The 22,560-nt window shown below is 34.4% G+C and overlaps 1 pseudogene; it reads right to left on the bottom strand.

Moving 5' to 3' along the window:
• Positions 1-22,560, bottom strand: part of LOC149256800 (putative CCR4-associated factor 1 homolog 6) — a 49,246-nt pseudogene that overhangs the window by 6,480 nt on the left and 20,206 nt on the right.

Raw genomic sequence — 22,560 nt, 5'->3', positions numbered from 1 at the left:
ACTCAGGGGCACACCCATGTCACAGGAATCTCCCAGAAACGCGCCCATGAGACTTCCTCCTCTGAATCAGAAAAGGAGATCTCGAAGATAGAGAATTCCAGTCTTCAAGTTGTTCTAGCTCATACTCCCCACGATGGCTGGACAAAAGTTAACAAAAAGAATGGGAAAAAACATTGTGTTGTAGTTTCTGCCCCCGTGGGGTAACAGTCTTTTAGTCAGTCTTTGCTCTCAAGTTATTTGATGTAGCTCTGAGATTGAATCTTTTCTCCGGGACCGAGGTTGATGGATTCATCATTTCCGTCTGCCGGTCTCTTGTTTCTCTTGATTGTACTATATTTTACTTAATAGAATTAGTCTTTACTCAGAAGAAAAAAAAAAAAATTATTTTATATTATTTATTATATATAAAATAAATAACCATGAGCTTTTAGAGTAATAAAACAAAAGTATGTAATAAAAATGTATGAGAAAAATAGAATTTAGAATAATATCCTGACAAATAACATCCTCCTCTCGAGGATGAATGATGCTTCCCTTTCTCACCAAGTTTTTCGTAAAAAATCACACAGAACAATATATTCATGCTCGTTCACATCATTTTCCTGCGCAAAAAATTGGAGTTCTTAGCACTCTTGCAACCCGGGCTTTGAGAATTTTGGATGAGAACCACTTGGAGCAAGAGAAGTCTCATCTTCTTGAGGTATTTGAGAATAATGGGTATAGCAGAAATCAAGGCCTTAAGGCCTTTCAAAGGGCCCATAAAGACTCTAGAGTTAAGACTGCCTGGATGGATCCCTCCTTTAGTGTTCATCTTCCATTTAGGGACCACAGACAAGATTGCCCATATCCTTAAGAATAAAGTTTTAGCTTCAATCAAACCTCTCAATACCATTGGAAATTATTTGAGATTTGTTAAGGACCTTGTAGACCCCAGAGACATGAAAGGGGTTTACTTGATCCCTTGTTCATGTGGGGTTTCCTACACTGGGGAAATTGGTTGCTCCATTAACCAGAGAATCCGAGAGTGTGCATCATGCATTAGGCATGAACATTCCCACTCATCAACTCTAGCTGAACATGCGGAGAAATCTAAGCACCATATCTGCATCGAAGATTCCAAAGTCATTGCTAGGGTTGATCACTTCCACCACAGGAAGCTTAGAGATGCATTTGAGATTTAGAAGCATGCTATCAATCTCAATGGGGATGATGGTTGGAAATTAAGTAAGAGCTGGATTCCAGCGCTGTCTTCTTAATTCCAACCCCCTGTTTCTTCCCTTTTTTCATTAATTAATTAATTTAGTAAGTTATTCACCAATGGCTTTTTCCGAATTAATATAAATATAGGACCTCTATTTTTAATATATTTGAATTCCTTACATCTGATTTATATACATCCTCGTGGCTATTTATTTTATTATTTATTTTATATATGTTACATAATATAAAAAAGTTACTAATTTATAACTAAATATTTTTTAAATAATTTTATAACTAATTTTATAACGACTATTTCCTAACCCTAATGCATCCTTGCTATTTATTCCTTAAGATCAACTGGTTTTTTCACCTGTGTCCTGAGGATGAACCACATTAGTTGATTCGAAACGTTGACCAAATCCTAATGATGTGATTAATCCAAAAGATATTATTATTCAACCATATGGATCACAAAAGTATAAGATCTAACTCGGAGGAAGTTAACTAGTGCGACATGGATCTTGTCACTCAGTTAGCTCAGTAAATTTGAGTTAGAGGGCTTGGAGTTCAATTATGCATGTGTGATTAAAAAATTTTAGTAATCCATTTCAGTTATTTCTAGTTGTATATAGTTAACTAACCTATAACTATTGATAGAGTTAGTTGAAGGTCAGTTGTGCAGTGAGACAATAGTCTAACTCAGAGATCTATCAGTTAACTGATCAAGCAACCCAAAATATCTCATTCATGTATGGAATTCAAATTCCTCAGCTGGAGTGGAGGAATTAAGGCTAATGTAAAATTATTTGTATACTAGTGGAGTGTACAAAATTTTGCAGGAAAGCAGTTGATCAATACTTTGGAATTGCGCAAGGAAATAGGGGTTTCCCTATTGTTGAGGAGCTAAATTTTCCTTAGGATTTGAACAAGGAAATAGAAGGCTTGGTGGGAAAGTAAATGGCTAAGTGTTGTCCAGAGTTTTTCATTGAGCATAGAGAACAATTATTCTTTTGTACATTGAACTTAGAGTTGGAGCTAGCAGTTGTAATAGTTTCTCTATTCAATTGATTAATGCAAAAAGGCTCGAGGGGTTTCTTCTAGTTGGGTTCCCCTACAAATCACTGTGTATTTATGATTTTTCTTATTACATGTCTATGCATGTTGTTCTAAATTGTGATTGTCATTCCACAGATCAGTAGAATTGTGTATCTTTTTTTTTTCAGTGTGAAATCTTGAGAAGTTGCAATTTATATCAAATTTCTACAAAAAATTCAAGCATTATGTTTAAAAAAATTACATGAAAAATACCATATGAATTTGAAAGTGTCAAACTCATATGCTATTGGATAGAGGATTCTTTCACGAATCAAACATGATCAACTCTGCCACTTAAGGACAAATTCTGCCCTAAGTCTGCTAGGCTACAAAATGTTGTAAAAAATCAAATAGCTTGATCAAGGGTTTAAGAAACCCTCAATCAAGCCCTTAACGTGGATAAGAAATGGTTTTATTGAGCTTTAAAGCTGGATCAATCCCATAGCTCGATCATGTTTTAAGGCTCAATTGAGCCACCCTTTTCACTTTCATTCCCAAGATGTATTTGTAGGGAATTGCAAAAAAATGGCTCCATTGAGCCCCTATCCTTGGGTTACATAGGATCTTGATCGAGAATTTGTTTTAATGCTCAATTGAGAAATCTTTAAGCCCTCAAATAGCTTGTTTGAGAGCTTAGATATTATTCGACTAAGCGCTTAAAAAGGCTTTTTACCCACAAGGCGCACTCACTTGCAGCAAAAGTGTAGCCCAAATCCATGCATATACCCTTAAATTAAATAATAACTTGAAAATCCACATGTAAGTGATTGAGAACATCATCAAAATGATAAGGCAAGATCACTTATAGGTCAAAAAAGTGAAGACACGTGTTTGAAGAGAATAATTTTGTGTGAAGGCTTACATTACCCTGCATCTCTGTACAAACCAATGTGTGGAGGTGCATGAAACTTCAATTAACATACAAATACAACATTAAACCACAATTTATTTATTTAATAATGGTTTGAAGAAAAAGTGGAAAAGGTGTTGCTATCGGCCATCAGGGGAATTTTGAGGTCACAAAAGAGCCTTCTAAGAAAAATGTACAATCAAAATAAACTTTATAAGAACCAATATGATTAAAGATAATGATGTCAACCATGGGGGATGATTCACCATTTTTTGAGCAAAAAAGTAAAAAGATTAAAAATAATAAAATAATAAAACTACTTTTTCAACTCATATTTTAAACTTATCTCCCTAAGGTTTTACTCAAATTTGGGGCGAGAGTACTCATTGGATTTAAAATTTAATTCCTCATCCAAGTAGTACCCATGTTGCATACTTCGATGGACCCTTCTACATGAAAAATGAGAAATACATGAAAAAACATGATTGCAATCATGTTTTTCATGTATTTCTCATTTTTCATGTAGCAAGTCCATCAAAGGTATGCAACATGGGTACTCCTTGGATGAGGAATCAAATTCTTCATCCAACGAGTGTTTCCTCTCGAAATTTGAGTAAACCCATAGGGAAATAAGTTGAAATTACAAGTTCCCTCTAAAATTTGATGATGTAATCTAATCTTATTTTATTATTTCCACTAATATTTTATAATTTATGTAGGAGGCCCATTTTAGACCTCCAAAATCCCCTAATTACTAATGCCAAAAGTAGAAGCAATATTCTTCATTCATTACAAAAATAACCTATTAAATATGAATACACCCATTCTACATGCTTGTGCAGAAAGCTCCACACATCCGTGGTTGCCAGTTTGATATCCAGTTACAAGCTTTGCACAGGTGTCATAAAATAGTTGTACATAAGTCCCCTTATTTCCTTTCTTCCCCCTGCCTTTCACCAAACACAATGATTGGAATTTTTTACTATTTCTATTTGATTACCATTTGTCTATAGTGGGATATATTTTTCTAAGTCTGAGCTTTGAGATACATGAGATGCTTTTATGCCTCCTGAATCTTTTTCCATTGGTAAATTCCACTTTCTATTTTTATGGTAATATGATATATGTTGATTCAGTAGCATTCTGGGTAACATCCACTGATCCAGACCTATCACCTTCACCACCATTTAACTAACTTCCATGTTGAGACTATACTTCAAAATTTGGATGAGTTTCCTTGAGGTCTTCTTTTTCATCTTCTAAATTGTTAGGGAATTTCTATCCCCTTTGCTTAAGAGATTACCTCTTTTTATTTTTTGGCGCATTTATTTCTTGTGTAAAAGAATTATGCAAATGTCCTATCTGGAAACATGTTTGGCATATGAAAGTTGTGTTCTGATAGCCTAGCACCCATGTTCACTGAAAGTTTTCATGTTTTATAAGAAGATGACGAGGAATACCTTTGCTAAGGTCGATCTCTACACATATCCTAGAATACATTTTCTAAGGTGTTTGTCATAGAGCTCAGACCTTACATTACACACCTAGTTCCCTAAGGTGATAGTTAGAAAGTAAGCCTAATGGTACCTAGAGAGGCTGAAAGCTTTAGTCCATCGTAGTCCCACCTAGATATATTTCTCTAGTCAGGAATCTAGTCTATGGTACCGTAAGTTCCTAAAATATTGATGGTTCATGCGTTTTGAGATATTCCATGTACTTGTATATGTATGTATGAATAGTTCCCTATTTAAGAGGGAGTGTTGAAGAAGGTAACAAGGTTTGTTCTTCATAAATTGTATTTGAGTCATAATGAAATATATTTATAAAAAGAAATAAAAATAATTTATTATTATTATGATTTCTTAAAGCAAGGGTTTCATGCTTGGGTCATCTTGTTTTAAGTCAAAGTCCCCATTGAGGACTTATAGGATTTATACTAATTCATTAGAGTCATTGTCCATTTAAAGAGACCCTTGGGATTTTGAATCATATAAAAATATTTATTGTGTCAAATAAGGTATTTTTCACCTCCACACCAAGTTAGCCTGAAGGAGATCAAGTCGGCCTCAAATAGGATAATTCGATCTCACTGAAAGCATATGTATTGGAGCAGTTCAATTTGTTCGGAGGACACTCACATTCACACGTTCGATATCTAAAAGGAAGAGCAGAAAAATTGTGAAGTTGCAAAAGGAGGAAAGTCATTGGAAGAAGGAAGATCAAAGTTTCAAGGTTTGTCTCTCTCTCACTCATTTGGATTTATTGGGTTATTTGCTAGAAGGAAAAAGTTTTTGTTGGGTCAAAGTTTTTGCTGGGCTAGCTGTTGGGTCAATGTTTTTGTTGGGCTAATCGTTGGGTTGAAGATTTTGTTGGGCTACTACTGGGTCGAAGTTCTGCTAGATCAAAGTTTGGTTGTGGCTGCAAGTTGTTTCTACTAGGTTGAAGTTATTGTTGAAAGCGTTATTGCCTACAAAAGGAAGAAAGGGCTGACTTGCTATGGAGGAAGTTTGTGTATAGGTCAAGAGTCTTCGATTATCGTGTGAAACTATTAAAGAAGAGTTGTTGAATGGGTTTTCCCCTAGAAAGCGTTTTTCCCTGGTTATCGCCCTACATCTAGTGCCTTTGATCTCTATTCTATTGTTTTCATAATTTCTTGATGAACTAAGATAAAAGAAGAACACAAGAAATTTGATAAGAACATAAGAATATCACACGTAATTATCAACATAAAGAAAATATTTCTTAGTTTTTTATTTTCTAACTCCATTAACGGCTAGATCATTACATCATTACATCATGACATGCTCTTCATCACAATAAAGAACATTAATCGCTATTGGTTCAGGTTACATAATAGAATTTAGAGAGAGAGATCATAAAGAGCAAGGAAGTCTTCAAGAAACAAAACATTTCGTCATAGACTCCCAATATTCTTCTTTTTTCTGCCATCTCCCCTTCGGGTTTTATAGCTTTTCTTCTTGTGATCTCGCTCACTTATTTGTTCTTGATCACCTTGGATTCCCTCAAACTCTAGTGTGTCCATCCTTCTTTGGTAGCCTCTGAAAATATGATCATAGTTTCCTTTTAATTTCTCTTGTGATCTTATACTCCTTTGGAGGCCTCTTCATATTTCATCGCAAATACATTTTCATTTATCTTGTGTGCCTCTTTCCTATGATTCTTGGCATTTGGTTGTTTCAACCATTCATTCTACTTTTTCCAGTGATCTCCCGCACAACCATTTTCCGATCAAAACCTACTCAAAATTTTCCAAAATTGCTTTTCCAAAAATGGAGCACCCAATAAGATCACTATAAGGTCTAAATAAGGACAATTTTTATCAAGAAGAGAATAATTTCAATCAACTAATGTAGCTAAATGATCATCATAATGATGAAGGTTAATTTAAGGTACTACTTAGGAAGTATAGTGACATTAGATTAAGTAGTGATACACCTATGAGTTCCTTTATATTGGGAATGAAGAAGATAAAACATAAATTTGAGATATTTCTCAAAGAGACATGTCTATTAAAGATATAGACTAGTGATTGGTGAATTTCATAGTATTTTAAAATGACAAGATAGGGGGTTATGAAAACTTGTAATTGGTTAGGGATGACAAGTGATAAAATGGGAAAATGTTCAAAGGCTTAAATGGTTAAAGATAACAATTGAAGCAGAAGAATGAATGTTGAAAGAAATTTTATAACAAGGAAAATTTTAAGGAATTTTTTATTTTATTAATGTTTAGAAACCTTGGCAAATATTACTAGTCCCTAACATGCAAACTGTACAATGTTTGGATATATTTTTCTAAAAATATTCACATTTCTAATGATTTCGTATCATTCTCTATAAAAATTTAGTGACTTTTAAAGTAAAATAATTGTATATTATAAAATGGGGGCAAATAAATTTTAGAGAAAATGGAAATTTGACGAATATTTTTTTTGAAAAATCATGAAAATTAGCCCACCTATGAATATTAGCCCTTAAAATTTTCCATGTTTTATAAGGAGACCTTGAGAAGGATCATGAATTTTTAATTTTGATATTGATAATTTAAGGAATGATTGTACAACCAATAACATTTTAATGATGAATTCACTAAATTTCCTTGGGGAGGGAAGAAAACATGACTAGAAATTTAGGTTAAAGATGATGAGACTCACTTGAAATTTAACGATGTACTTAAATGACTTGACCTATTGTTAAATTGTCAACTTTCTACTTGAAGGAACAAGAAAAGACTATTGAAAAATACATTATAAGCTTGATGAAAACATGAAACTAATAGTATTAATAGATAACCTGATCCTAGAGGGATGTTGAATAAGTGTATTTCATCATTAGTATTCATTTTTTATATAAGAAAATGAGATTGGTTTTCCTGATGAATCATGATGAGAATGCTATAGCGTATCAGTGATCTCTATTTGATAAGTATGATTCTCATAATTATGATGATATGATATGAGGATATATTGACATGTGCTTCCAGTTATTATGATGGTATTTCAGGATGTGAAGTGTGTGGTTAAAGAATTCATATATTATGACATGCATGAGCATGAGGTTTTTACTATTCAGAATGTTTTGATAACAATGATTTTATATTTTTGTCATGGAATACAAGGGTTGGTATGTGAATTATTTTATTATGATGTTATAATGAATACATTGGCTACATGTTGAGATGTGGTGATTCACACGAATTCCAAAAACGAAGGGAAGATTTATTTGATGATCTTGTGAGAGCCCATACCTATGAGGGAGAATGTGTAAACCATATGGGTTGGGGAAAAAATAAATCAACACAACATATGCCAATTTGTTTTCTTGTATAACTCTTGATGTATAGCTCTTGAGGAGCTATGGGACCATCTTGAGGAGGCTGAGTGCCCATAATTGGATTGGGATGCCAAAGTACACAAGTGGTGTAAGGACTTCGATTCCTGAGGCTATGTACCTTAGTTGGTTCTCGAGGGATTTGGGCCAACGTTGTGATATGTCAAGCATCATTCAGTACTAGACCGAATGCTTGCCTTGGGGCAAATGAGGTCTAAGCCCCTATGTGAGTCTTGGTGCCATGATATAAACTAAAGAGGTTGTATTCCTAATTCCTAAAGTTGGGAAAGAGACTTTAGATTCCTCTAGTTTTCCCCATGTTGTAATGTAACTTTCGATTCTCGTTGGTATACTAGTTCATCAGAGGGTGTTAGGCAAACATGGGGTAATAATTAAATCAAATAATAAATGAATATATTAACTTTGGGATGAATTTTCTTGAAGAGGGGTAGTATGTAATGCCCTGTATTAATAATATCAATAATAATATTAATAATAAATGAAATACTAATAATACATAAATAAATAAAATAACAAATAACGAAGAAAAGATAATAATAGACTAAGATTTTGAATATATATATATAAAGAAATAAAAGTCGCCATGATGACACATCTATATTATGCACATTCGGATATTTTTTCAATCCCCTTACCATATTGAGGAGGACTATTAGATGCATTGAAGAAGATAAGGATCTAGCAATTGTCTCAATTCACTGATAAATGTGAGCTTGCTTTGCACAAATGAATCTCCTCAAGGACGACCTACTATGCTGGGAATTCTAAGCACATTGCAAAACAATAGAGACACTTTATTGGGCTCTACTTCCATTCCCAAATTCCAATCAAATCTAACACATTTGTTGGGTAGTACAAGTACTACTATCAACAACATTTGTGAAGGCCAAAGTTCTTCCACATCTTAGTCCATTCTAGCAAAGTGGTAGTTATGTAACTAAACTATGAAGTAATTTGAGTCTTATTTCCATAAATATTTGTTACTAATTCTATGCAAATGTGAACAATAGAATTAGATTCACTGTGAATGGTGTTTTAAAAATGTCTTTATGATTATAAAATTTCTTATCCTATCTTTAAAAAAAATTATATTCAATATCTTTTACATCTATACTCTTCTGAAATACATAAGGAATTTAGTATTTCTTTCAAATGATTAAATATAGAAATATATTTTAGTTCTAGAAATTATTGAAGAAAATATCACAATGAATATAATTCTAATAGATGAATATAACTATTGTTTTTTATGATTTATGATTTGGGTATGAAACTAGAATTGTTATGATTTATGATAATCATAGGGACATCCATACCCTATTGAAGAGGTTGTGTATCCTGCAACATACACTAGTAATAGAGTAAAAGGTTGGGTGTTATTGTCCTACTGTGAAACGTGTGATAAGCCCATGTGATAAGCCCTTTCCCTGAAAGGTGTGGAGTTATGCAGCAACAAACAAGCAAGGTGGTGTGGTCCTACTAACATTGCTTTTGGTATCTTGCAAGGTGGTGTGGTCCTACTAACATTGCTTTTGGTATCTTTGAAGAATGTGATGACGATGCACACTATAACTTCAACTCTACTCTATTGTAAATCATCATATTATTCCTATATGAATCATAATATAGTATCCATTTAAGACCTCAAATAAATCGATTGTCCTATAGGCAAATTGTGTTAAGAGATGTTTTCGCATTCCCACTATATTTAAGTTAAGTTATTTTTTTAATCTCGTTGACCAACATTGTGGTCCTTTATTGGACTTTTGCACGTTAACAAAATTATCTTATTTTATCTACTTCTGCAAACAATTGTAGGCTTTGATTATTTTATCTACTTCTGCAAACAATTGTAGGCTTTGAAACATATTGATAATGAGACTTTTTGATTATATAACCCACATGGAAGACTTTGCAACCAACTTCTTGTTGTTGATACTGTCGAACTGAAGGAATTGGGCGCTCTGACAGCAGACTTGACAAAGTGATTGGTTGATTGAGGTGTTTGAACCATCAAAGAAGACTTGCACGGTTTCACTTGAAGATCTTGGTGCTATGCTCCTTCAAAAAGAGCAGCGCATTGATAAATTCAAAACAAACAAGAAGGAAGGAAATTTGAACAATGTAATTTAAAACGAGGAAATTCATAGTCCAGAGAATCTTGAAGGAAGAAAGTCTTTTGTTGCTACTATAACAAGGAGGGACATTTTGGTTGAACACAAGTGCAAACAAAATAAGAATATCATGACTAGGAGAAGATGTTGGTTTGCACCATCTAAGATGGGGGATATCATGTTTGGAGGTGACGGGACTGCAGTTTATTTGTTTTATTTGTAGTGCAAGTTTGTTATAAGTGAAAATTTAGATTGTATATACAATTCAGCATGGCGAGAACTTACCTGAAACTCCACATTTGAATCACTAAGCAAAGTTGGAAGCTAAGAAAGACAAATTTCAGCGGCCATATCCCATATCCCATGCATCCCTGTAAAGGAAAACACAATAAGAACCTCAATCAACAAACCACATTTAGGCATGAACTATAACCTCAATCAACAAACCATTTAGACATGAACAATAATAATGATGAAAGTAAGGTTTCCAAAACATATTACCACGTGGGAATCATGTTGATGAGCAGGTGCCAAGGGTGGAAAAGAAAGGGGAGAACAGTTCGCAATCCCCAATCAAGAAATTTCAGAAGAGACTTGCGACTAGAAGGTCTTGTCGAGACAACTCCTGAAACAGTTCTGCAACAAAACCGCTTTGTCAGTACAAGAACCTGTAACTGCTAAAAAGTTGAACACATCCAAAACCGAAGTAATGAGCATGGATAGAACCTGTAACTGCTAGAAAGTTGAACACACAAAACCAAATTCTTTAATGAAGGTAAAAGCTCTGCTCGAAAAAATGCTGATGGAAATAAAACACACTTCATGGAAATAAAAGTCTTTAGTTGGTTTGCACACTTCGTGACTAGGAGAAGATGTTGGTTTGCACTATCTAAGATGGGGGATATCATGTTTGGAGGTGACGGGACTGCAGTTTATTTATTTTATTTGTAGTGCAAGTTTGGTATAAGTGAAAATTTAGATTGTATATACAATTCAGCATGGCGAGAACTTACCTGAAACTCCACATTTGAATCACTAAGCAAAGTTGGAAGCTGAGAAAGACAAATTTCAGCGGCCATATCCCATATTCCATGTATCCCTGTAAAGGAAAACACAATAAGAACCTCAATCAACAAACCACATTTAGGCATGAACAATAACCTCAATCAACAAACCATTTAGACATGAACAATAATAATGCCGAAAGTAAGGTTTCCAAAACACATTACCACGTGGGAATCATGTCGATGAGCAGGTGCCAAGGGTGGAAAAGAAAGGGGAGAACAGTTCGCAATCCCCAATCAAGAAATTTCAGAAGAGACTTGCAACTAAAAGGTCTTGTCGAAACAACTTCTGAAACAGTTCTGCAACAAAAACGCATTTCCTTAATGGTTACCAAAATGCAGAGGTCATTAACACGAGATAACTATCCAATTCAATAGTGTCAGTCACTGCTGTAGGTATCCAATTCAACTATGCTAAAAGTGGTTTCCGTTCATTTTTTCTTCCAGGTATCATTAGCAACACAGTGAATCTCCAAGTATCCTATCAATCAGATTAGCATCAAAGTGAATCTCCAAGTAATGAGCGCGTATAGAACCTGTAACTGCTAGAAAGCTGAACACAAAACCAGAACCTGTAACTGCTAGAAAGTTGAACACACAAAACCAAATCCATTAATGAAGGTAAAAGCTCTGCTCGAAAAAATGCTGATGGAAATAAAACACACAGGGAATTTGGTAGCACAGAAATTCTGTACATCCAAATGCTTTGGGTAAATGGACAATGCACGATGAAAGACAAGTGTTAATGTATATAGCACATAGCGTGACATGTGATGGGCACGTGGTAATGGATACATGGGCTCCCATATGTAATGGATACATGGCATACCTCATTATGTGTCACAACATCCATACCAATTAGTTCACCAGTTACATGCATCACCTTCTACTATACGCTACGGAATAAAGGAACGTTGAACAAAATGCGTAGTGCATATGTTGTAAATGGAAAGTGTGGATCGTTTCTTTTTTGTTTCAAGTCTTTATTAATTTCCTAATTTACAACATTATTATTACTCCTTTTTTTATGTATATATTCCATTGACATGGTGTGTTATTTATGTAGGTTTTTTTTTAAGTTTAAATAAAACAATATAGTATAAGTAGTGAAAAGAGGTGAAAAGGTTTTTAAAAAAAAATTGGTTGAGATGGTTCAATAATAACGGTGACATGTTTCTTGTAATTAAATATCTAAGTAATTTTTATTTCAACATGAAAAATTATAATCAATTTATTTGGTTAATTAAAAGTTAGGTATTGAAAACATATCAATAATGAAGATTAGCAATTATCCAAAAGGAGCAAAGAGATGCAAATAAGATTGTTAAATTGTAGTAATTTCAACAACGCATACACGTTTGATCTAACATTTTTAAATTTTATCATCTTAATATTATCAGCTTTTCAAGGAGTAATAGAACACCAATTAATTAAAAAAAACAATTAAATTGCTCAAACTATGAGACCACTTCCACAAGTTCGTAAAAACTGCAATCTAGACCCATTAATTGATTAACTTTAGAGTGAAATTATACCTGTCAATATGAACATAGCACCATCAATTTGAGAATATAGAGTAGCTTCCTCAAATAAATAGAAATCTTAATTCATTTACCCAATTAGATTAATGGAAAACTATTATAATGGATGATATTACAATACATAAATTAACCACTCACTGGTATTTTGAAATGATTTAGTGTTGTTGTTTATAAAAAAAAATGAGAGTCAATGCAATAAATGGATCTCTTATCTCTTATTGATTGAGATCCTTTAAATTTCTAATCAGGGTTGTCAATATTGTATGTTCGACTTAAAAAGATATAACCATTAATCTTATTAGATATTCTCCACTTAAAATACATGAATCTTTGTCCTATAGATAATAAAATAAATAATGATATAATGAAAAGATAGAAATTGAGTGGCGTTACCTTGATGGCCTTTACTCTGTTCCAAATGTTTTTTTTGGACAACATGTTTGAATTGAATTTTTTTTTAGGATGTTCAAATGAAAATTGGGAGATATTCTTTGGAAAATGTTATAGTGGTTAAATAAATATTTTTGTTAGAGTCCCAATTCCATTTAATTAATGAAACTAAATGTTTTAGTTGTGATAACGCATTATTGATAACACACATTGACATGTAAATCAATAAGCATATCCTACCTATATTTCTCTTAAACTCTTTGAATTAATTATATTTATTAATTAAATCTAATTACTTATGCATATCCATGATAAAGCACATGCAAAATATGGCCTATGAATCACAACCCAAATTATAGATTATGCTTCTTGTAAGTGATGAATCACCACCCAACCTAACTCTTAGGTGACTGACATGTTTGCAATTAAAATTTTAGTTGTTAATTAGTCTACTTGTTGACAACATTATGGAGTTTGGTTTTGCAATAACACAACAATTTGATCTATGTCATTCCTGCAATTTTTTTGACATTTTCACCGTAAAGGAAAATATTTATTTATTAGAATTAAAGTTACATAAGAGGAGGTTTGATATGGCCTTAAATCCGATGCTTAAAAGTCAATAGCGAGTTTACAAAATATTACACACAAGGTAACCACTGTACATAACCTTTGTAGAAAACTGAAAAGTAGTAAAGCAAGAACAATCAGCCTAAATAAATAATCCCTTTTCTAATTTTCAATCATTAATATTTTCACTATGAAATGATGTGGATGTGCTTTTGTTTTTCGTCCCAAGAGGTGAAGAGTTTTACTCTTGCATTACCTTCTTCTAACGGAGCACCTCTCTTGGCTTATCAATATTTTAAAAATGTAGGAACTTCCTTATTGCAGTTCAAGAGCTGAACCTCCCAACCTCCGAAGCGTCTGATTTGGAAAAGGTAAGAGTTGCTACAAGTGAATAAACATGCCTACTTTTGCACGCCATAATGTTAAGGGGAAAAGTTGATCAAATCAGTCACCTCACACACTTTTACTATGGTTTTACCTTAAACGGTTCACTGGAAGAAGGCCTAAATCTTGCAAGCAATGAACCGATTGCCTCAGTTTATCCTTTGTACACATATCTCACTTGAGATTTCTTTCAGGGAGGATTGTCGGTGAAAGTTATGAACTACATTTTTCTTTGAAATCATACAGTGATTGGAAGCAAACTGGTGGAAATGGTTTTCGAAAGTATGAAGGTAACTTGAAGTCACTCAGTGTGGAAAAACCTCCCATTAAACAGCTGGGGAGAAACTCTGATCCATTCATCCAGTGTATATTAAAGAATTAATAGCCACCTGCAGATTCAAGCAATCTACTAATAATATTGGTTTAAAATTGTATGGTAATTGTAAAATAATGCTTGAGTTGAGCTAGAGAAATGTATCCTTGTTTCCATCTTCTGCAAGGGAACTGTTAACAGTCACTCTGCACACAATTTGCATTTGTTAATCGCTTGGTATCCAGAATGATAGGCTTTTACAATCACCCATATCCATGCCAAAATGTTTCTCCTTGTTGAAAGTCTAAGACAGGAAAGTCTAAGACAAATCATGACTCTTGTGCAACTATATTGTGAGTGACAAGTCTAGTTGTTGAAGATTGTTACATTGTTTATAGCTTCATTTAGAACCGATAGGAGCATATCTTCTTTCTCTGTCTGCTCAAAACTACCCAGTCTAGCATGACATAGATGCATTTCAAATTCCATCATGACATAGATGTGATTTTTGCTACTCTCGCAGTCATTCACACTCCATCAGTACACCTTCCACCTGCCACATCCAAAAGAGACCCTGAGAAGTGATTTAACAAATAAGATTTTCTACTATTTTGTTTTCCCATGGATGATATCACCATAATTTTTACCTCCTAGTTTTTAAGAACTATGTCATAAATTCCAAAAGTAATTAAATTTTCCAGAGACAAATTTTCATAACTTAGTTCTGTTGGTATCTGAAGCCCATCCTTGAGAGCAAGAATTCCATTGTTTTCTACTTGGGCTCTTCTGATAGGAACAATGCAAGCAAAGAAGGGTGTGAATCCATGTTCCCATAGCCTTAGTTGTCAATCTCGTAGGATCAATCGAGCCCCCAATAAGCTCAAAAATCTTCCATGCATCGCAAGTCTTCTCCAGTCTTTCGATGGAAACCTTCATATTTAGTTGCTTATACATGCAAGGAATCCCAATACAATGCAAGTAAGAAAACTGTGAACTCTGGACTTCATAATCTTCCATGAAGTTGCAAACTGGTTTTTCCTGTCGGAAACCTAGAATTCATAATCCTCCATGAACTTGCATATTGGTTTTCCAGTCAGGAAAATACTGTAAATAATAATTAAAACTATGACATAATTACTTTTGTGAATATTTTAGAGTATTGGCGCAACTTTCAAGGAACAATCATCACATAAACCAATGACCCAGTAATTGCTTCTTTGAATAGTCAAGAGTAGTGGTCTAACTTTCAAGCCACATCAGCGCATAAACCAATGGTGCAGGATAATTAAATCACATAACATATGTCAAATTAGGGCAAAAGGTAGAAGAAAGGGTAAGAGAATTGATTGAAAAGAAATGCCTATCAGCCTAAATATTACATTCCTTTGTATAACAAGGTAGTGTTAATATATCAACAATTAAGAATATTGCATCCATTTTTATGACATGGTAGCATAAATAAATATGATGACACTCAACCACATATCAAGCATGACTAGTCACAATTGTAATTATTCAATGCATATGTGTGAAAAGGAGGAGGGAAACATGGTTGCTAGAAAAATAAAAATTAACTAATGAAAACATTAAAATGAATAAAATTCAAGTCCAGGCTAATCTTTGCTTCTCTCATAATGATGGTGTGTGATTATATAAAAACAACTTTGTATAATTGAAAATATATTTCAACTTGAGTACCTAGTAATATTTATTATAAAAAATACCATGAAAACATGAGTAGACATGTGATGGGAGGATGTAATACCAAAGGCTTTGAAATACATGTTCATCACTAAATCAACATCAATTTGTGTTTATAATATCCCAAGGATTATTGTAATATAATGAAATGAAGGGTTGTTGTTATGACTCAAGACATTGTTGTTACAATTCAATTGGAGGATGAGAACTATTGGTTCATATGAGATCCTAGTTTAAAGTGCAAAAGAGAATCACTAACTCAACAATTTTTAGTCATATATGAGATATTACTCCCAAGTTGATAAAATATTATATGGGTGATAGACAATGTGGGATTTTTTTTTGATATAGAGTGAGATGTCGAATGGTTGGAAGAGTATAGTTGATGCTGACATACACGGACTTGATATAGCCATTGTGGAAAAAACATAATAAGTTTTTGGGAATCATCCAAGTGGTTCAAAGTAACCGAAGAACAATTTTTAATATCTAAAATCACTACACCCATTTCAATCTCTTTTCAAAGCTAGATCATAGATATTAAAATTTATTGATACATGTTGTACTTTTTTTTAACAATTTCATAAATGGTTTTCTATATACTATAATAAAAATATTAAGATTATTTAGCTTATAATGAGGGAGTGACATTCTAGTTTTTTTTTTTTTTTTGGAAGAACAAAAAAAAAATCATTTACAAGAAAATTTCACCTACATTCATCATTGTGTCGTTAAATATCAAACAATGAAGTAATATCAAAAGTTCAGTTTAGCTTGAAATTAATTTTAAAAAATTACCTCACACTTGTTAAGTTTCAAGAAACATTTAAGCTAAGCTTACCTTTTGTTTTTCTTTATTGACTTGAAAATATAAAACCCAGACATATCAAATTGAAAGAGAAAATATAAGTATAAAATGCCCAAGCCCACATTGGAGGTAAAATGGTGTTCACCTATCAATGAGGTTCAACAACAAACCATTGACAAATTTTAGAGAAGGTACTATTTTTTTTTTAAAGTGCACAAGAGGGCCATCACCTAAAATATTTGTAGTCATATATGAGACGTTGCTCCAAAGTTGATAAAATGTCATATGGGTGAGAAACAAAATGGAATATTAATTTTTTTTTTTTTATTTTTTTATATATATAGAGTGAGATGTGGAATGGTTGGAAAATTACAATTGATGTTGACATACACAAATTTTTTATACACAAATTGATGTTGACATACACAAATTGATGTACCCGATTTAAGCTGGATTCTTCATGCAATTTTATGGAAATTAGAGAGGGACGAGGCCCCTTACCCTTTCCAAGATGACTCTTTCAGGTGCATGAGGGTTTGAGGAAAACTTCTGGTTTTTTTGGATCCCCTTCTCCCCTTAGTCTATCCCTATAGCTTATTTTATGTGCTCCTGTAGCAAATCAGATCCTCCTATAGCACCTCTTGTATCACTTGCAATGCGACCTATAGTAGCTCGATGGTACCCTAGGAAAAATCAGGTAGCATCTAGCTCGTCCTTCAATACCTTGGTGGCTCTCTCCAACTTTTTTCTAGAAATGAGAAATTGTGCAATTGGAATCGAGCCTCGTACTTTTATTCCCTTTTTTGGTAATGGCTTAGAGTGCTTTGGTGACTTGGATCTTGCACAAATTTCCCTTTTTTAACTATTGTCCCCACTCCTCATAATCATCAACCCACATAATTTTACTTTTCCACGTGCATAGGTGGCCGAGTGAACTCTAGTTTACTAATCAAAAGTGGCCAACTTTATTGGCCACCTCTAGCCATAAAAAATCCATTCTCGGTCATTAAACACATTGTTTTACCATTATGTGCATAGGGAAGAGGTGAGGTTTGTCATACCTAAGCCTACCTGTGATGTCGAAGTGTTGGAGATGCATGCAGTTTGCTGCTACTGATGATCAATCAATCATACCATGGAGTTGTTGAATTTCTTTGTTTGTTTATGCACAAGTCTTCAGAACATACTGATGTAGTCAACTGATCAAATTTGTCTTCCATGCAAGCCTCCTTCTAGTGTTTGATTTGTTGTTGCTGGAGTGGATAGATGACCTTATATATTCTCTTTCAGGCACGATGTGACCTTTTAAGCTTTAGGGATGGCCTCATGATGCCTCAGGGTGGCTTGATCTTCAACTCTGGAGTTGTAAATAAATAAATAAAAAATGTCATTCAAGGTCTTGTTGGAAATGAGCACTTTATTATAGGACTAATATATTTCCTATAGTAGTGATTTAGTTCCCCCTTAAGACCCCATATTTCATTTAGGGAATAGGACAAATTATAGTCGGTCTAAGGACAAGATTATAATCATCAGAGAAAATTGGTGAAGGTGGTGAAAAAGGTGAAGGCAGAGTCCTCTTTCTATGTTTTTTTTTATGTATGGCAGAAGTGGAATTTTTGAGGATAAATTTGGATGAATGGGTGGGTGAGCGATGAAGGGATTTTGGAGGACCTCTGCTGAAAATGCAACAATAAAATATTAATTTAATTTTCTCCTTGAATTAAATTGTAATTCCAATTCTCGTAGCAACTTGTAATAGTTAAATAAGTTAATTTGACTTAGTTGGCTTAGTTAATTCGATTTGGAAGTCTATCTAGAGTCATGTCGAGGGTTCCTAAATTTTAGGGGCCCACGTTGAGTTTATTTTGAGTTGTAATTATTTAATTCAATTTAACTAAGTTAAATTCAGTTAAACTAGTTCCAACTGATGGAGGAATTAGTGGGAGATCCGGTAGTGGGGTGTAACCAACATTGCTCAACCAGTAAACTGAATATTCACTCATAATTAACTCATGCATGTTAGATCAGAGAAAGACACGATAGAGATTGCAGTTCGAGGACAACGTACTATCAATTGTATAATCATCTGATTATACAGATGGTGCATGCAATCAAAGAAAGGCCTATGAGGATTGCACAGTTCATTATTGAGGAATTTCCCAATTAAATATGGGCTAGTTCCCTAGGAAACTGCGCAAGGAAATAGGAGCTTGGCAAGCCCAAAATTTGGCTAAGTATTGGCTGGAGCTTGTTTGTGAAGTAGTGAGATAGATTTAGATGGTGCAAAGGTTGCTTGGGATTGAGCAAAGCATTGTAATATTCTCATATTTTCTGATTAATGCACTATACAAATAGCAGGGGTTTTTAGTTGTGGCCTTTCTTAGAAAATTATTGTGTTATATGTGATTGAATTCTTTCTCTTTTATGCTTCATGATTTCATCGATCATTTATTGTTTCTGTTAATGAGTAGAGTAGATTCAAGTCAATTGTTTTAGCATATTACAATCTGCAGTTTGAATCTACAAGGAATTTCTTGATCCGTAAACTGTCGTGGATATTCCACTTGACAGTTTGTCACAACAAATTAATATTATATTAAAAATATGATATTTTACACTATTACAGTTTTATTAAACTTTAAAACCTATAAATTTAATTGTAATTAGTGCAAGCATGCGAATATAAATTATGCAGAAAAGTAGGGAACAAAAAAACAAGCTCACACACACATAAGACACAAGATATGCTCTCTTGGAAACCCTTTCGGGAGAAAAACCAGCTGGAAGGTGAGGCCGCTTCACCTTCTTTCTCTATTTGGAAATATGGTTACAGGTACAAAGAAGTAATGCTTGTGGCCCGTGGGATGCTACAATGCACAGATCTGCTCTGTGTGATCTACCTCCTATCTCTCTTGGCTATCTTTGCTCAACTATGGAACAAAATGCTCTCGAAAGAATGGAATGCCTCTTCCTCTTAGTGGTCTAGTTATAACACAACTTGATAACTTACTAGTGGTTAATTTGACTACATCAACTCTTAACTAGAGTTACGAAATAGACTCTTATAGAGTCTTTTACATCACAAACATGTGTCTAGCCCCTTTTCCATGAATAATGGGGGATGACGAGTCATCCTCCCAGACTATAGGTGTGAAAATAGGAAGGTCAACTTCTGAGTGGCATAACTTTTGCATACGGACTCTGATTTACGTGATTCTTGTGCCATTAGAAATATCTCCGTCCGTAGAATAGAAAGAAAAGGTGCGCCTTTTAGGGGGGAATTTTTCCCCCAAAAAACATCATTTGAAGCCTCAAAACACTCCTAGAAGGTTTCAGACCCCATTTTTCCAAACTGGGTCCCGTGAGTAAAAATGGTCCCATGAGCTGATTCCTCCACTTTTTAGACTCCAAATGCATTGGGATGGATGAAAAATAATATAAGGATCCAATCCAAATCACACCTCCCTATTTTGGGAGGCTTTTGGTCTCCAAGAACTTTTACTAAATCAGGTGAGGAAATTTTTCCTCCACCTCCTCTCTGGTGTACCATTTAGCTTTGCCTGGAAGTTGTCCCTTTCACCAAATCTACCAAAGGTCTTGCTGCCCTTGCCTTGTAGTTCTGGACCTCTTCTGCAAAATTGTATCTTCCATCAAGTCTTCCTGAGAATTTGGTGTCAAATCCTCCATAGAAGGTAGGACTTGTTCTTGTTCCTGATATAGCATGCAAGGCTCATAGAGTTTCAAATTCTCTACATTCACAACTGAGTAAATGCACATATATGGTGGTAAACTGGTTCAATAGGCATTATCACCCACCTTTTCCAGTATCTCAAAGGGACCCTTGATTTTCTTACTAGGCCCCAACAAGCTCTCCGTGTTCAACTGTAGCCATACGTTGTCTCCAATTTTGAATGCTTTCTCTGTTCTGTGTTGATCATGCCTGGCCTTATACTTCTCCTACGACTTTTGCAGTGTTTCTTGTACCTATAGATGGATTTGCCTAATATTCTCTATAAATTTTTCAGCCCTCAAAGTATCTCCTGTAAGATCTTCATTCACTCTGCCTTTCTTCCCATATGAAATATCCAAAGGTGAAGGTGGAAAATATCCAAAACAAGTCTCAAATGGGGAATTCGTTGTAGAAGTGTGGACTGCTATGTTATAAGAATGTTGTATGTATACCAGATTTTCATCCCAGTTCTTCATATGCTTCTGGTTGTAACCCCTTAGAAGTTGCAAAAAAGTCATGTTGACTACTTTTGTCAGCCCATCTGTTTGTGGATGGAATGTTGTAGATCTCTTCAACTTCATGTCCATCTTCTCCCATAATGTAGTCTAGAATGCACTAAGAAATATTGTATCCCTTTTTGAAATGATGCTCCTTGGAATCCCAAAGTGCACCCATACCTGTCCAAAGAACAAGTTTTTTGCTTCTTTTCCACTGATGCTCTTTTTATAGGGCATTAGAACACACATCTTATTGAACCTATCAACTACCACGAATAGGTAGTCATGTCACTTCTTGGTTTTCGGCAACTGTCCCACAAATTCCATGGAAATGATTTCCCAAGGAGGAGTTGGTACATATAAGGGATGATATAGACCCTATTTCCTATTTCTAGGCTTGCTGGTAAAACAAAGCATACATCCTCTTATGAACCTAATTACCTGCTCTTGCATCTTGGGCCAATACACATACCTCTACAAGTTAGCTACGGTCTTCCCTACCCCAAAGTTCCCTGCAACCTTGGAGGTGTGACCCTCTCTAATCAACTGCAATCACTCACCTTTATTAGTTCTCTGTCTTCTGCTCTTTTCTTCTTCTTGACTCCTCTTTCTCTTTGACCTTCTTAACACTGAGATCATCTCCTCAACGAACTTTAGATACAATAGAGATGGCACTGAAACATGTCAATGTAATGTCACCAAAATGTGACCACTATAGCAGCACCGAAACAATGTGATAGATCTCAGAACTGTAGCTCCTTCATAGCACCACACAGTGGTCTCCATAATAGCACTGAGTTGTTTCTTCTTCAAAGGACCGAACTGTAGTATATATATCTCTATCAAATGGTTTTCCTGTGTTCTAGCATCGAGACCCTTATCTCATGAAACTGAACTTCTGTTTAGCCCTAAAAGGACCCTCGTTGTTCCTCCATTAACTATCCAAGTTCCTTCTTGACATCCAAACTTGTCTCTTCCTTTTTCACTCCAACTATGATCCGAATTTCAAAGAGATCTGAGCCTTACTGACTGTGATAAGTCCTAAACAAAACCTCATTTTCCCTTCCTTACCCATCTGATTTCCATCTGAACTTGTGTCTGCCCTGTCCACCTGAAAATCTTAGAGATATATCCAAACTTTTGACTGTGGAAATGTAAAGACCCTACGCTCATATATATAGTAGTTTGTCCCATAAATAATACAACCTATAAATTTTAATTGGTGTGTCTTCATAAGGTGATCCGACATGAGTTCTTTCATTTCATTTTGAAGCCGACATAAATAAGAGAACTTGTGCTTGTCTTTGGAGGGCTACTAGACTATTATATTGACTCATATACATTTGTAATATCCCCAAGACATGTTCTTCATACATGACATTGACTCTTTGACTTTAGTGACAAATCCTAAAGGCTCTCAATGGGAGCC

The sequence above is a fragment of the Pinus tabuliformis genome, chromosome 7 (genome assembly GCF_031772625.1).
Source record: "Pinus tabuliformis cultivar Carrire ecotype Pingquan chromosome 7, CPIR1, whole genome shotgun sequence".
Classification (NCBI taxonomy): Eukaryota; Viridiplantae; Streptophyta; class Pinopsida; order Pinales; family Pinaceae; genus Pinus; species Pinus tabuliformis.
The sequence above is the reverse complement of the archived record's forward strand: the minus strand, read 5'-3'. Positions and strand labels throughout refer to the sequence as shown.